This window comes from Elephantulus edwardii, unplaced genomic scaffold (assembly GCF_000299155.1).
Source record: "Elephantulus edwardii isolate Elephantulus edwardi_28Jun2011 unplaced genomic scaffold, EleEdw1.0 scaffold00013, whole genome shotgun sequence".
NCBI lineage: Eukaryota > Metazoa > Chordata > Mammalia > Macroscelidea > Macroscelididae > Elephantulus > Elephantulus edwardii.
In genome coordinates, this window is record NW_006399763.1 from 8,363,832 (window position 1) to 8,377,917 (window position 14,086).

Sequence of the window (14,086 nt, forward strand, 5' to 3'; positions counted from 1 at the left end):
GTGGAGTTGGTTTAATTTTCCTCAGCTTCAGCTTGAACTTGCATATGAGTAATTCATGGTTTATGGTAGATAATTCAATTTTAAAATTTTTATAAACATGCAAGAGTCAAATTAGGGGACTTGTTTCAGATAAAAAAAATATAAGTACCAAAGTTTTCCCTATGCTTCTCATGATGAAGTGAATTAATTTTTATGCACGTTAATAGACAAAAAAATGAAGGTTCAAAGCCTGATTTTTTTCCTCAGATATTTTATAAACACTGCACATAACTTAAAAAGCAGCATATCTTAATGAATTGTCCCCCCTCCTGTACATATTAGCAAATGAGATTGCAGATGAGAGGGAATGACTATTTTCAATTCATGTTCATTTTGAAGGGAGGGTTTTATTTATTAATATAAAAAGATCACTTATTTATAATTATAAAGAAACATGAATCATTTATTAATGTGTAGAATCAAGGATTTATTCAGAAAAATGTATCATTAATATAGCTCTCAGAATGGTGCTATTGTTTTAGAAAGTAACAGCTAGATGAAATATGTATCTTCCATTAGTTTTTTAGTTCCCTGAAGCAAAGAAGAGTATGCTTTTCATTGTTCTTAAAACATCTTCAGTGGCTGTTGTAAGCTGAGCTCTCTGGAGCAGGATAATCTGTGAACTTTTTTATATATATGTGGAGAGAGGAAGGGAAAAAAGGGACAGAGAGAAAAACAGACAGACAGAGTCTAGACAGAAATATATCTCAAAGAACTGTTTCACAAAGTTAAAGGGCTGGAAAGCTATAAATCCACATCAGGGGACAGAAGGCTGGGTCATAAATACATGAGAGCAGAGAAATGGCAGGCTGAACATTTTATATTCCAAGATCCAGAAGTCAGGTGAGAAGAGTGCAAGATTGAGAGAGCGAGAGCTTTGCCAGATATCCATTTATGTATTGGATGCAGGCCACACCCCAAAAAAATCCTCTTCCAACTGATTGGCTGTTTATATAAAAATAAAGGTGTTTTGAATACACCAGCTGCTCTTTGGGATCTCTTCTTGGGTGAGTTGCAGCCCCTTGAAACCCCACTGGAGGATCAGCTATGAGTTGGTTCCAACTTGACTGCAATAATTGAGAAGTCTAAGAGGCTTCTTTCATTACCTATGTGGGCAGATAGCCAGTGAAAAACACCTTCTGTTCTCTCAAATTCTCTCTCTCTCAAAGCCTTGCAATGAGAGAAATAAGACTTCATCAAACCTTGCTTCACTCTACCATGTTTGTAGGGGTGAAGAGGAGATTCATGAATTTCTTAGGTGGAATTTCATCCCAGGCTATTATAATTAAGGCTTGACATTAAATTTAGGCTCATATATGTAAACTTGAGTTGAAGTAGTAAATACCAACATTATGACTATTTCATCTTGAATGCTCTGGAGAGTTGTGAAACTTAGATGCCAGAATGTGTTCATTCTCTATCCCTCATATGCTTTGGGTATTTTCTGGTTACTTATAAGCTGACTAGAACACATTTGATTTCTCCACTCAAATCCATGTATTAGTAAGAAATACCAAATTTATTAAAATTTTTGTAGAGCAGATGGGAATCACATCCAACAAATAATAGTGAGTAAATTGAAAAATCTCCACTAATAAATGACCTTCTCTAAATATAGTTTTTTATTTTTCTTTCTTATCCCTCTAGCAGAAACTAGTTCCTCTTTTTCCTCAGAAATTCCCTTGTGGCTCTCTCAGGCCTAGATATCAGTGATCCCCAGAAAGTCTCCTGAACCCAAACTTACCCTGAACTGGGTTTATAAAGGCAACTTCTTAACCAAGATAGGGTCCCCTATATGTTTCTTTTCTCTTTTGTTAAATAGATAAGATTGATAGTTATGTCTGGGTGGTTATAGAGGTTGTTGTAGCCTATGGACAGTATTGATTATCTACTCATCCTATAGCTCCCTGCCCTTTCTCTTACACTGGCTTTTCCCCAGTACATCTTCTAGTTTGTTCCAGTTAACTACTTCTTTTCCAAACACCCAAACATATGTCTTCAGAATCAGATAAATTCTTTCCTCTAGGAGAGGGCTCTGATTAATTCAGGAACATGTGTATACCCAATTTAGGCCCGTTAAGACTTGAGAGGAAGTTTGTTGGTGCTTCCAAGACAAATGTTCTTGCTAAGAAGGAAGAAGGGTGTGATCCCTAGTGTTATTAGAGCCATCCATGACCTTGAGAAGAACCCATTTTTAAGTAAATGTGGTACAGATGATAGAACAGAGTGACAGTAAGCAGCATCTTGTGTCATCTCTGTGCCAGAAAATTGTCATCAATAAGCAAAATGGTCAGATAGTAGACTTTCCCTTATTGTCATAAAAGTGAAATGTTGGAAAAGGGAACAGCTGACAAGTAAGGAGCAGGAATATGTCTGCATGTCTTCTTAATATTTTAGGTAAAATAAACATTGAAAACAATTATCTAACAAATTGGTCTATGTCCAATAGAGAAGGAACAGTTCTAAGAAGGCTGCAATGGTTGGGAGTGACCTCTCTGCTGTCATCTCCCTGCAAAGAATTAAATGACAAAGAATATGTTGTTATTGTTGTTGTTATGTGCTATCAAGTTGCTTGTTGCTCATAGCGACCCTAGGTACAACAGCCCTGAACTCAGCTCTATCCTGTGCCAATCTCACTGTCTCTGGTACACAGATCACGATTACCCCAGTCACTGAATCAATCCACCTCATAGAGTTCCCCTGCTGCGCTGTCCCTCTACCCTCCCAAACATGATATTCCTCTCCAAGGACTGGTCCCTCCTTACAACATGCCCAAAGTAAGTCAGACAAAGCCTCAGAATCCTTGCCTCTAAGGAGCAGCCTGGTTTAACTTTCTCCAGAATTAACCTGTTTTCTTAGCAGTTCATGGCACATTCAATACTCTTCTCAGCACCACAGCTTAAAGGCATCAATTCTCCTTCTATGCTCCCTACTCATTGTCCAAATCTCTGATGCATAACAAGTGATTGCAAAGTCTATGCCTGTATTAGACACACCTTAGTCTCCAAAGTGACACCATTGCTCTTGAGTACTTTGGAGAAGTCCCTAACAGCAGACTTTCCCCATTGCAATACGTCTTTTTTTTTTAATTAATTTTAATCAAAATTTACAGAGACTTAGGGTTTCCAGACATTCATTGTTGCATTTTTCTCCCCACCCACCCCCTCTTCCACATTTCACTCTTCTCCTTGAAAAGAAAAACACTGATTGTTATGCAGTCCCTCCCCCCCAAGTCCACTCCACTGTGCAGCCTTCACTCTGGACTTCTGTAATGGCAAGGATACCCATTCATATGTTCCTTTTAAACAGTTCTTTTCCTCATCTGTTTCTTTTTTTTTCTATAATTATATTTTATTAATTTTCATAAACATTTACAGAGATTTTGGGTTTCCATTCATTCATTGTTGCACTATTCTCTCTACCCTCCTCCCAGTTTGTTCTTGTCCAAATGCCACAGTGCTTGTCAAAGCCAGTTCTGATTAATCTTCTTTGTCAGTGTGTCCTTTGCCATTCCCTATCACTCCTCCCTGAGAGAGACTTCACCCTGAGTCATAAGGAAAAGGGGATGGCGTATTCTCTTAGCTACTTCCTGCTGAAAAGGGACGCTGTGGGTTTCAGGGTGAAGATCTTCTCTCACTACTCTAAAGGGCCCCTTTGGCAGTAGGAAACACATAGACTATTATGGAGATTGATTTTGGAATTTAGATGCGATCTTATTGATTGTGCTTGGCCGTACATGTTCATATCCTTGAAGATGTATTATGGGGGTGTTACAACCTAGAAGACACAAATTTGACTAACAAGTTATAAGTACATGAGTCCAAAAATTATGGAAAAGTAAAAGAAAAGATTCTTTCATTGTTTTACAAACCCTCCCCCAGGTCCCCTCCACCATGTAGCCCTCGCTCTAGTCTTCTGTGATGACAGAAATACCTAGTTATATATCTCTTTTAAACAGTTTTCTCCCTCCTCTGTTTCAGTGCAGTATACATTATTGAACCCATCTTACTCAGTCTCTCCCCTACCCCAAGGACAGTCCCATTCTACACCAGTGGCATCATGCAATACGTCTTAATTTCCTGGCTGCTGGTGCCAAGAGTGTTGACTGTGGAGCCAAGCAAACTAAAGCTGTGAACTCTCTCAATCTCTTCACCATTCATCCTGATGCTGCTAATTGTTCCAGTAGTGAGAATCTTTTTCTTCTTGATTTTGAGCCTCAATCCATATTGAAGGCTGCAGTCCTTGACCCTCTGCAGCAAGCACTTTAGGTCATCCTCAGTTTCAGCAATCAGGGTTGTGTCATCTGCATAACACAGATTGTTGATAGATCTTCCACCAATCCTGATGCCACATTTCTCCTCATAGAGCCCAGCCTCCTGGCTGATCTGTTCTGCATACAGGATGAAAAGGTATGGAGATAGGACACATCCCTAGCAGACACCATTCCCAATTTTGAACTATGCAGTGTTTCCTAGCTCTGTTCTGACGACTGCCTCTTGGTACAAGTATAGATTTCACATTAGCATGATCAAGTGTTCTGGGATTCCCATTCTTCTCAGAGTCAGCCACAGTTTGTTATGATCCATACAGTCAAACGCCTTTGCATAATCAAAGAAACACAGATATACATTCTTCTGGAATTCCCTGCTCTCAGCTAAGATTCATCTTACATTAGCTACAATATCTCTAGTACCATGACCCCTTCTAAACCCAGCCTGGACTTCTGGCAGTTCTCTGCTGATGTGCTGTTCCAGTCATTTTTTGATAATCTTCAACAGAATCTTACCTGCATGTGAAATCAATGATCTTGTTCTACAGTTTGCACACTCTGTTGGGTCACCCTTCTTTGGAATGGGAACAAATATAGATCTCTTCCAGTCAGTAAAACAATCAAATAAAGACAAATAGTCTATATATTCCCTCATAGGATAAAACAAAAATTGATACAGTTTCTATGTTATTTTGGAGATATATAGGTTTTAGGGCCTATGTGCTTCTATATCTAAATAATGTTTTTTAAATACCCAACAACCCTAGGTGTTACATTCATTAAAAACACTTGCTATGATAAGACCAACTTTCCCCTCCCACTTTAGAAATCTTCCTGTTAATATTGCAGTAAAACTTACTATCACTCCTGACAGAAAACAAAACAAAAATTATTTTCCTCGGGGTGAAAAGAAATTGTATGTGTTATATGTCAGTATAGTAATTACTGGAGGTTTTGTATATAAAGAAATGGATATAAATAATATTAGAATACTTTTTGCAATCTATTTCAATATAATCTACAGTAAGTTACCTTGAAAGGTTCACTTCCTAGCAGGCACTTGTGAGAAGGTTTTAATGCTTTTAGAATTGTCAGATTATAATGAGGGGTGAGGATACCGAGGGCACTTTAATGCTGACACAGCACAGTAATGACTTGGAGCTAATTTTAGTTGGTTTTCTGTACAGAAAAAAAAATGAAAAAGATCCTTCTGTAGCATAAAACTCCTCAACTTTGGGATTCTAAGGAGTAATAATAACTAGAAGCAGGTGTAATGTATAATCTTCACAGTAATTACCCCTGTGGAGTAGAATGTAGAGTGTGAAATGTCACCCCCTTCAGCCTGTCAGGTTTCTAGCCCATCAGATCTACCCAATGTGAAATAACTCTGAAGGAAAGAAGTAATTATTGGACTGGTGCCAAGAGCTTTTACATCATGATTCACAAGTCAGTGTCTGTCACATAGCTAAGTCATGACCTCCCAAGCTCCAAAATTAACCACACAAGCCCTGAGAAAATTACACACTGACTATACCATCTTACTTACCCAGGTATGCAAGCATCTTTTTTTTTAAATTAAGAACTATTTAATGAATTAACTATATTTCAAATATTGACCCTGATGCTGGATTAGGAAACAATAAGTTTACCTTTGCCCTAATGAGACTAAGGAAGACAGCCAGAATAAAAGGAACAAAACCAAATACACGGCCAATCAATGAGGTTATCAATACTCTCTGAATAAAATTAATCCTAGAGAAATCTGAGAAAGCCTTTGAGATAAGTATTTTCTATGACATTAAAATGAGTAAATGAATGTGTGAATACTTAAAAGAGCAGAAAAGTGTGGGTCAACATCAGAAGAAATAAAATAGACGCTGTTGTTAGATGCTGTTGAGTTGTTGGTAGGTGCTCAAAGAATCAGAATTCTGACAAAATGCATTGAATGGGGTAATGATTCTAATGTAGTAATATACTGGATAGACTCTAGAGTGGATACAGATAGTAAAGTTGAATACAGTATCAAGTAGTCCCTCATCATTCATCAAAAGCAGACAAAGAAAAAGCAAATAGAGAAATAGTGGCAAAAAGGGGGACGAATTAATACTATTAATATGAGTTGAAACCTGAGGACAAATTAACTTTATTAATCTAAGTTGGAAAAAAATTTAACAAAAAAAAATCCATAGAGAATCTATATATAAAGGATGATTGCTATTACAATTCCCAGAATTTAAGATTATCATGTACAGATTAGAAGAAGGCTCTGCTGATGTTGTTTTCTTTGCTGTCCAGTTTTCTCTGACTCATAACAACCTTATGTTGAACAAAACAAAACGTTTCCTGCTCTGGCATCATCCTTATGATCATTGCTCTGTTTGAACCTGTTGTTGCTGCCATTATGCCAATTCATACTCTGAATATGAAACTGTGCAAATAAAAACAAACATACATTTATAAGCATCGTAGTGGAACTAAGTCATTAAAACAGAGGAAAAAGCAATTAGAAAGAAAATACAAATCATCTGCAAATTAAACACAAGAAGATCAACAGCAACTTTGAGCTTGTGTCAGTTGATGAGAGAGAGAGAAAGGAAGGGTATCTTGAAAATGCTGAGAAAAGAAATAAGTGAACTCAGAACTGTGCAAATAATCAAAAAAGAACATGAGATAAAGACCATTTGAGATTCAGAATAACTAAAATAACACTATTCACTAGAATAGTTTTCTTTGGCAAAAATGCCCAAGCACACAGGAAAGCTATGAAGCATAAGAAACAACAGTGAACACAGAAATGAATGAATTATGTTGGCACATTAAAAAAAAAGTTTTTAAAAGCTATCTTCTCAGCTTAAAAGATTTAGAAGTGAAACTATATAAACAAGATGGGGAAATAGTTGGTGATCTAAAATATATTTTCTACATTTCTTTATTAATACTACTCTTATTGTGTGTTGTGGGGTCAAAAGTGATTCACAGCTGATCCTCCAGTAGGTTTTCAGAGGCAGTAAATCAGATGGGAGGAGACTGACCATCCTTCTCCTGTGGAGCAGCTGGTGGTTTTGAACCACGTGCCTGCAATATTGAAGCTCAGCTTCTTACCAGTAGGCCACTAGAGAACCCTCCATCGAATTTCTGAGGTTGTAAATGCTTATGAAAGGAGATTTTTCTTTTCTTTGTTTTTATTTTTGAGAAGAATGGGAATCCCAGAACACTTAATTGTGCTCATGCGAAACCTATACCTAGGTCTATACCTTTCGTTCATAGGGTTGCTATCAGTCATCTGTGACTCAACAGCACTTAACAACAGTAACAACGGCAACACAGAGAGAGCACTGTTGGCCTAGTGGACAGAAAGTTATGCTACCAGGCTCAAGATGGGTGATTTTAATCCGTAGCCCTGAGACCTGGTTTAAATTGTTTTTTTGTCAAACATTCTTCTAAGTGGTATAGCACTGGTCTGTGCATTGCTGTACAGAGGTAACTTGTGGTTGTTGTGATACTAAACACTGTGACACTGATGTGCCAAATGTGATAATGGTTACCCGTGGAGACAGTGTTTGTTGGAGCTTCCCGATTAAAACAAGCTTGGAAGCAGGATGGCATTCACTTCCAAAATAGCTTGTCCCCGGAAACTCTATGAACATGGAGAAATGACCAAAGTCATACAAATGTTCAGATCTTTTGTTCACAGGGTTGCTATGAGTCATCTACAACTCGATGGCACTTAACAACAACAACAAGAGTCTGTTGGGAAAACAGAACAAGAGAACACTACATGATCTTCTACAGTGACAAAGAGAACTCAGAGAAGGAAATCAAGAAAGGAATACTATTTACAATACCAACCACAAATTGATATACTAGGGAATGAACCTAACCAGAAACACAAAAGACCTGTACAAAAAAAACTCCAGAACATTTCCACAAGACACAGTAAAAGATCTAAATAAATGGAAAAATATTCCCTGTTCATGGAGATAGGAATATTCAATATTGTGAAAATGACAATCCTACCAAAAGCAATCTACATGTTCGATGCAATCCTAATACAGATACCAAATTCATTTTTTAAGGAGAGCAAAAGGGAAATTGTCAACTTTATTTGGAGTTGAAACAGACTTCAAATAAGCACTTCTAAAAACAAAAATAATGTAGGAGGTATAGCACTCTCTGATCTCAAAGCCTGCTACACAATGGTAGTAACCAACACAGCATTACACTGCTACAATAACAGGAACATAGATCAATTGAACAGGATTGAGAACCCAGAAATGGATGCATCTAACTGTATGGTCAACTGATATTCAACAAGGAAATACAATCTATCAAATGGGGAAATGACAACCTCTTCAACAAATGGTGCTGGCAAAACTGGACTGTTACCTGCAGAAAGCTGGAACAGGATCCACATCTCACACCTTACACAAAAATCATCACAAGATGGATCAGAGAACTGGGAATAAGGCCCTAAGCCATTAATTCATCAGAGACAAACTGGGATTGGGTTTAGATGGACTAGTATATGGTATAAAGTGACTACCAAGTATATAGCTAGAAATGCACAATCTGGAGATGATAAAATTGATGAGTGGGGCCTTCTAAAGATTAAATCTCCATGTGCATAAAAACATTTTCCAAAAGAGTGAAAAGAAAACCTACTGACTGGGAAAAAACATTTGGCAATACCATTTCAGACAAGGGTCTCATATCAAAAGTTTACAGAATCTTACAGGGTCTCTATAAGAACAAGACTGATAACACAATTATAAAATGGGGGAAAGACATAGACTTTTCACAGAGAAAGATATTTGGATGGCTAACAAACACATGAAGAAATGCTCCAAATTATGGGCAATAAGAGAGATGCATATCAAAACCAGAATGGGATGCCATCTCACCCCAGTAGCAATGGCAAAGTTTAACATTTAACAGGACAGCTAGTAATAAATGTTGGAGAGGCTGTAATGAGACAAGAACTCTTATACACTGTTGGTGGGATTGTAAAATAGTACAACCACTCTCATTGAAGGCAATTTGGTGTTTCCTCAAAAAGCTGAGCATAGGAATTCCATGTTATCCAACTATTCCACTGCTTGGAATATACCCCAAGAAAATTAGAACTGAGAAACAAATGGAGATTTGTTCACCAATGTTCACAGCAGAGTTAATCATCATCACAAGACCATGGAAACAGCCCAGATATCCAACCACAGTTGAATGGATTGAGAAATTATGGTACACTTGCACAAGGGAATCCTATGCAGCATGCAAGAGCAATGATTTTGTAAATCACCACCTAACTTGGGAAGGACTGGAGGGCATTAGGCTAAGTGAACTAACTCATTCCCATAAGGACAAATACTTTATAAGACCATTTTTGTAGCAATAGAAAGATAACTAGTTAAACCATGTATGAAGATCCAAGGAGGGGGGAGATGAGGATAACAGAGAGATGAGGTTGGGGGGGGGTGCTGGGTTTAATAATATGGTAGCACAATTTGATGCGTGGAAGGAGGTAAATAAAAGGGCAAGATCTGGTGTGAAAAACAATGTATATGAACTCTGTAAGTAAACCAGTATAAAATGAAAATGTTACTTATATATAAAAAAGAGAACACTATATGGTTTAAAATGAAGAAATATGCAAGTCAGAGTTTAATCCTCTCTCCAATTGTGGTGCTGGAGAAGAGTATTGAATATACCATGGACTCCTAAGAGAGCAAACAGGTAGGTCTTGGAGAAGATGAAACAGGGCTGCTCTTTAGAGACAAGGATTTTGAAGTTTCATCTGACATACTTTGGACATATGGCAAGGAGGGACCAGTCCTTGGAAGTGGACATCATGCTTGGAAGGGTTGAGGGACAGCATGAAAGAGGAAGACACTAGATGAGATGGATTGACTCAGTGACTGGGGTAATGAGGGTAGGTTTGTTGTCAGAGACAATGAAATTGGCTCAAGATAAAGTGGAGTTCAGAACTGTTGTACATAGGGTCACTATCAGTTGAAGTCTACTTGATGATACAATAACAACAGCAACATGTTTCTCTCACTGTACCAATACCAAATGATTTTTATTATTGTGGATTTGTAATAGGTTTTGAGATCAGGAGGAATAAAAGGAGCAATTTTTGAGAAAAATATAAATTATTAAAACTGACCAAAAAAAGAATTAAATGAATAACAGATAAATGGAATTAATAATCAGAATTTCTTTTTCCAGAAGGAGTTAAATCTAGATGGTTTTCCAGGATAATTTTAACTAATCTTCAAAAAGTCAATAATTTGTCTTTTAACATAAACTCAGTGACTAAAAGAGGAAAGTTTATCATTGATATCAAACTGAATAAGATCAGGAAGAGCAATATACATTACAGAAACAATATTCTGTTTTTGTGATGTTTTATTTAGCAACTTAAGTTTACATTCAACAATTTCTTCATAAGTTGCTCAGTGACACTACTTATGCTCTTCACAGTGCACGAACACTCTCATTATTTCTGCCCTACTTTTTCCAATTCTATTATTCTTTCCTATCCATTTACATTCTCATTTTTGTTTTAAAGTAATTGTTGAAAACTTACTCTTATATAGATGATTTTTCACATAATTTGGGCACGTATCCAGGAGGGATCAGTTCTTGGAGAAGGACACCATGCTTGGAAAGGTGAAGGGACAGCACAGAAGAGGAAGACCCTGGATGAGATGGATTGACACGATGACTGCACTAATGAGGATTGGTGTGTCAGAGTCAGTGAGACTGGCTCAGGATAGGGCAGGGTTCAAAAGTATTGTGAGCTATTTCATAGCAACACAGGTTGCTATGAGTAGCAAACGATTTGGTGGTATATCAACAACAACATACATATGAGTGATATGCTAGTGGCAAGAAACTGCACTGAAACCCTGAAAGCACGTGGTTTGAGGCCACAAGCTGCTCTGTGGGAGAGGATGGGCACTCTCCTCCTACGCGATTAATTGCCTCTGAAAACACTGGAGGGTCAGCTATGGGTCAGTTCTGATTATATGGTATATAACAACAACAACAACAACAATAGCAACAACAACAATGTTTGATTTAGCTACAAGATGACTTCTAGGGTTAATTTTTGTTCAATGTTTGAAGAATGTATCAAAACAATAGTATTGGGGAGTCCTTCATTGTAAACAAGTTGTTTTTCATTTAAAACATTTAATTACGGGCATTCTGATTTTAGGGTAGATGAGGGCATGGTTCATGTAGTGTGTTCTGTAGATTCATTTCTTCTTTCAGTCTTTTCATTTTTTTATTTTTACCAAATGAGTTGAAATTAACAGTTGTAGTTATATTTATTTTTTTAATAATGGATTTGGAAAAAATTAGAAAATAAATATCTAGACAAGTGTGTAAATTCCATTTTGATATGTAGAAATTATACAGTAAAGTGCTCAAGATATGAAACTTTTATTATTACCTATAATATTTGAAAAAATTAATAACATTAAATATTGATATTACACCTACTATTTGAAAAAGTACAAAGAAAATACTCTTGTCTTTCATGGTTCTGCATATTTTGCAAGAAGGCAGTGGCATTACTAGGAGTGGTGTCAAACAAGCTGACACCAACTCATGGTGTCACTCACCCCCTCGTGGGACTTCCCCTGTACTAAACTATCCAGATTACTCAATGTTTAGCAGTAATGTTACCTATAAATTTAGTTCCAATACTTATTATTGAATGTAATCTTTAAAACTCCAAAAATCAAGGATGTAAAATTTAAAACTAAGATGTGCCTGACTCAAACAATGATATTTTCAATTGCCTCATATACATGAAAAGGTTGGACAATGAATAAAGAAGACCAAAGAATTGATACATTTGAATTGTGGTGCTGATGAAAAATATTTAGTATAACATAGATAGCAAAAAAAAAAAATAAAAAAAAAGAACAGATCTGTTTTGGAAGCAGTACAATGAGAGTGCGTTCCTTAGAAGCCAGGATAGTGAGATTCTTCTCACCCACTTTCAGTGTATAACCAATAGGGGATGTTGTTATTGTTGTTTTGTGCTGTTGAGTCACTTGCGATTCATAGTGACCATATGTACAACAGCCCCAAACTCTGCTCTGTCCTGTGCCAATTGCACCGTCTCTGACACTCCCATCCCAATTATCCCAGTCACTGAATCAAGCCACCTTATAGAGGGCCTTCCCCTTCTGCGCTGTCCCTCCACCCTCTCGAACATGACGTCCTTCTCCAAGGACACGTCTCTCCTCACAACATGTCCAAAGTATGTTAGACAGAGCCTCAGAATCCTTGCCTCCAAGGAGCCACCCGGTTTAACCCTTTCCAGGATGAATCTGTTTGTTTTCCTAGCAGTCCGTGGTACTCTCAATACTCTTCTCCAGCACCACATCTCAAAGGCATCAATTCTCCTTCTGTCCTCCTTGGTCATTGTCCAACTCTGATGCATAACAAGTGATTGCCAAGACCATGGCCTGTATCAGATGCACCTTAGTCTCCAGAGAGACCCATTGCTCTTCAGTACTTTGGAGAGGTCCCTAACAGCAGACTTTTCCATGGCAATGCGCCTTTTCATTTCCTGGGAGTCAAGAAAACTAAAGCTGGGAACAATCTCAATTTCTTCACCATCCATCCTAATGTTGCCAATTGGTCCAGTGGTGAGAATCTGTCTTCTTGACATTGAGCCTCAATCCATATTGTAGGCTGCAGTCCTTGACCCTCTGCAGCAGGTGCTTCAGGTCCTCCTCAGTTTCAGCGTCATCTGCATAACACAGATTGATAAATTGTCCACCAATCTTGACCCCACATTTCTCCTCATAGAGCCCAGCCTCCCAGATAATCTCTTCTGCATATAGGTTGAAAAGGTATGGAGATAGGATGCATCTCTGGCGTACGCCCTTCCCAATTTTGAACCATGCAGTGTTCCTTTGCTCTGTTCTGACAACTGCCTCCTGGTCCAAGTATAGGTTTCACACTACCATGATCAAGTGTTCTGGGATTCCCATTCTTCTGAGAGTTAGCCACAGTTTGTTATGATACACACAGTCAAACGCCTTTGCATAGTCAATGAAACACAGAGAGACATTCCTCTGGTATTCTCTGCTTTCAGCTAAGATCCATCTAACATCAGCTACAATATCCCTAGTACCATGGCCCCTTCTAAACCCAGCCTGAACTTCTGGCAGTTCTCTGCTCATGTGCTGTTCCAGTTGTTTTGGGATAATCTATGGAATAGGGGATAGTCTTTGAAAAATATATAAAGCTTGGGAAAAAAATGAAGAATCAGCAAAGAAAAGGAAGACTTTAAGAAGGTGGATTGATAAAGTCAGTGCAAAATTGAGTTTGAACACAGCAGTGAGGATGGCCAGGATTAAGTAGGGTTTTGTTCTGTTTTACACACACGGTTTCTACGAGTTCGAGACAACTTGATGGCACTAATAACAACAATAGCAGCAGAAGCAACAACAACAATCTAAATAATACTAATAATAAATAATAATTCCAATAATCTAAACCAAGTGCACTGCCATTTAGTTGGTTTTAACTCACGGCGACCCTTCACAGGTCTCTGAGGGTGTAAATTTTGAAAGGAAAACATAGCTTTCTAATGTAGTGGCTGGTGAGTTTGAACCATCATCCTCTTGCTTATGAAAGTGACATAACAAATTATAAACTACCAGAGCTCCTGGTAATGGATATGGTGATATAAACAACTATGAAAATCACATTTTAAATTGTTGTATCATATATATACATATATAATATATA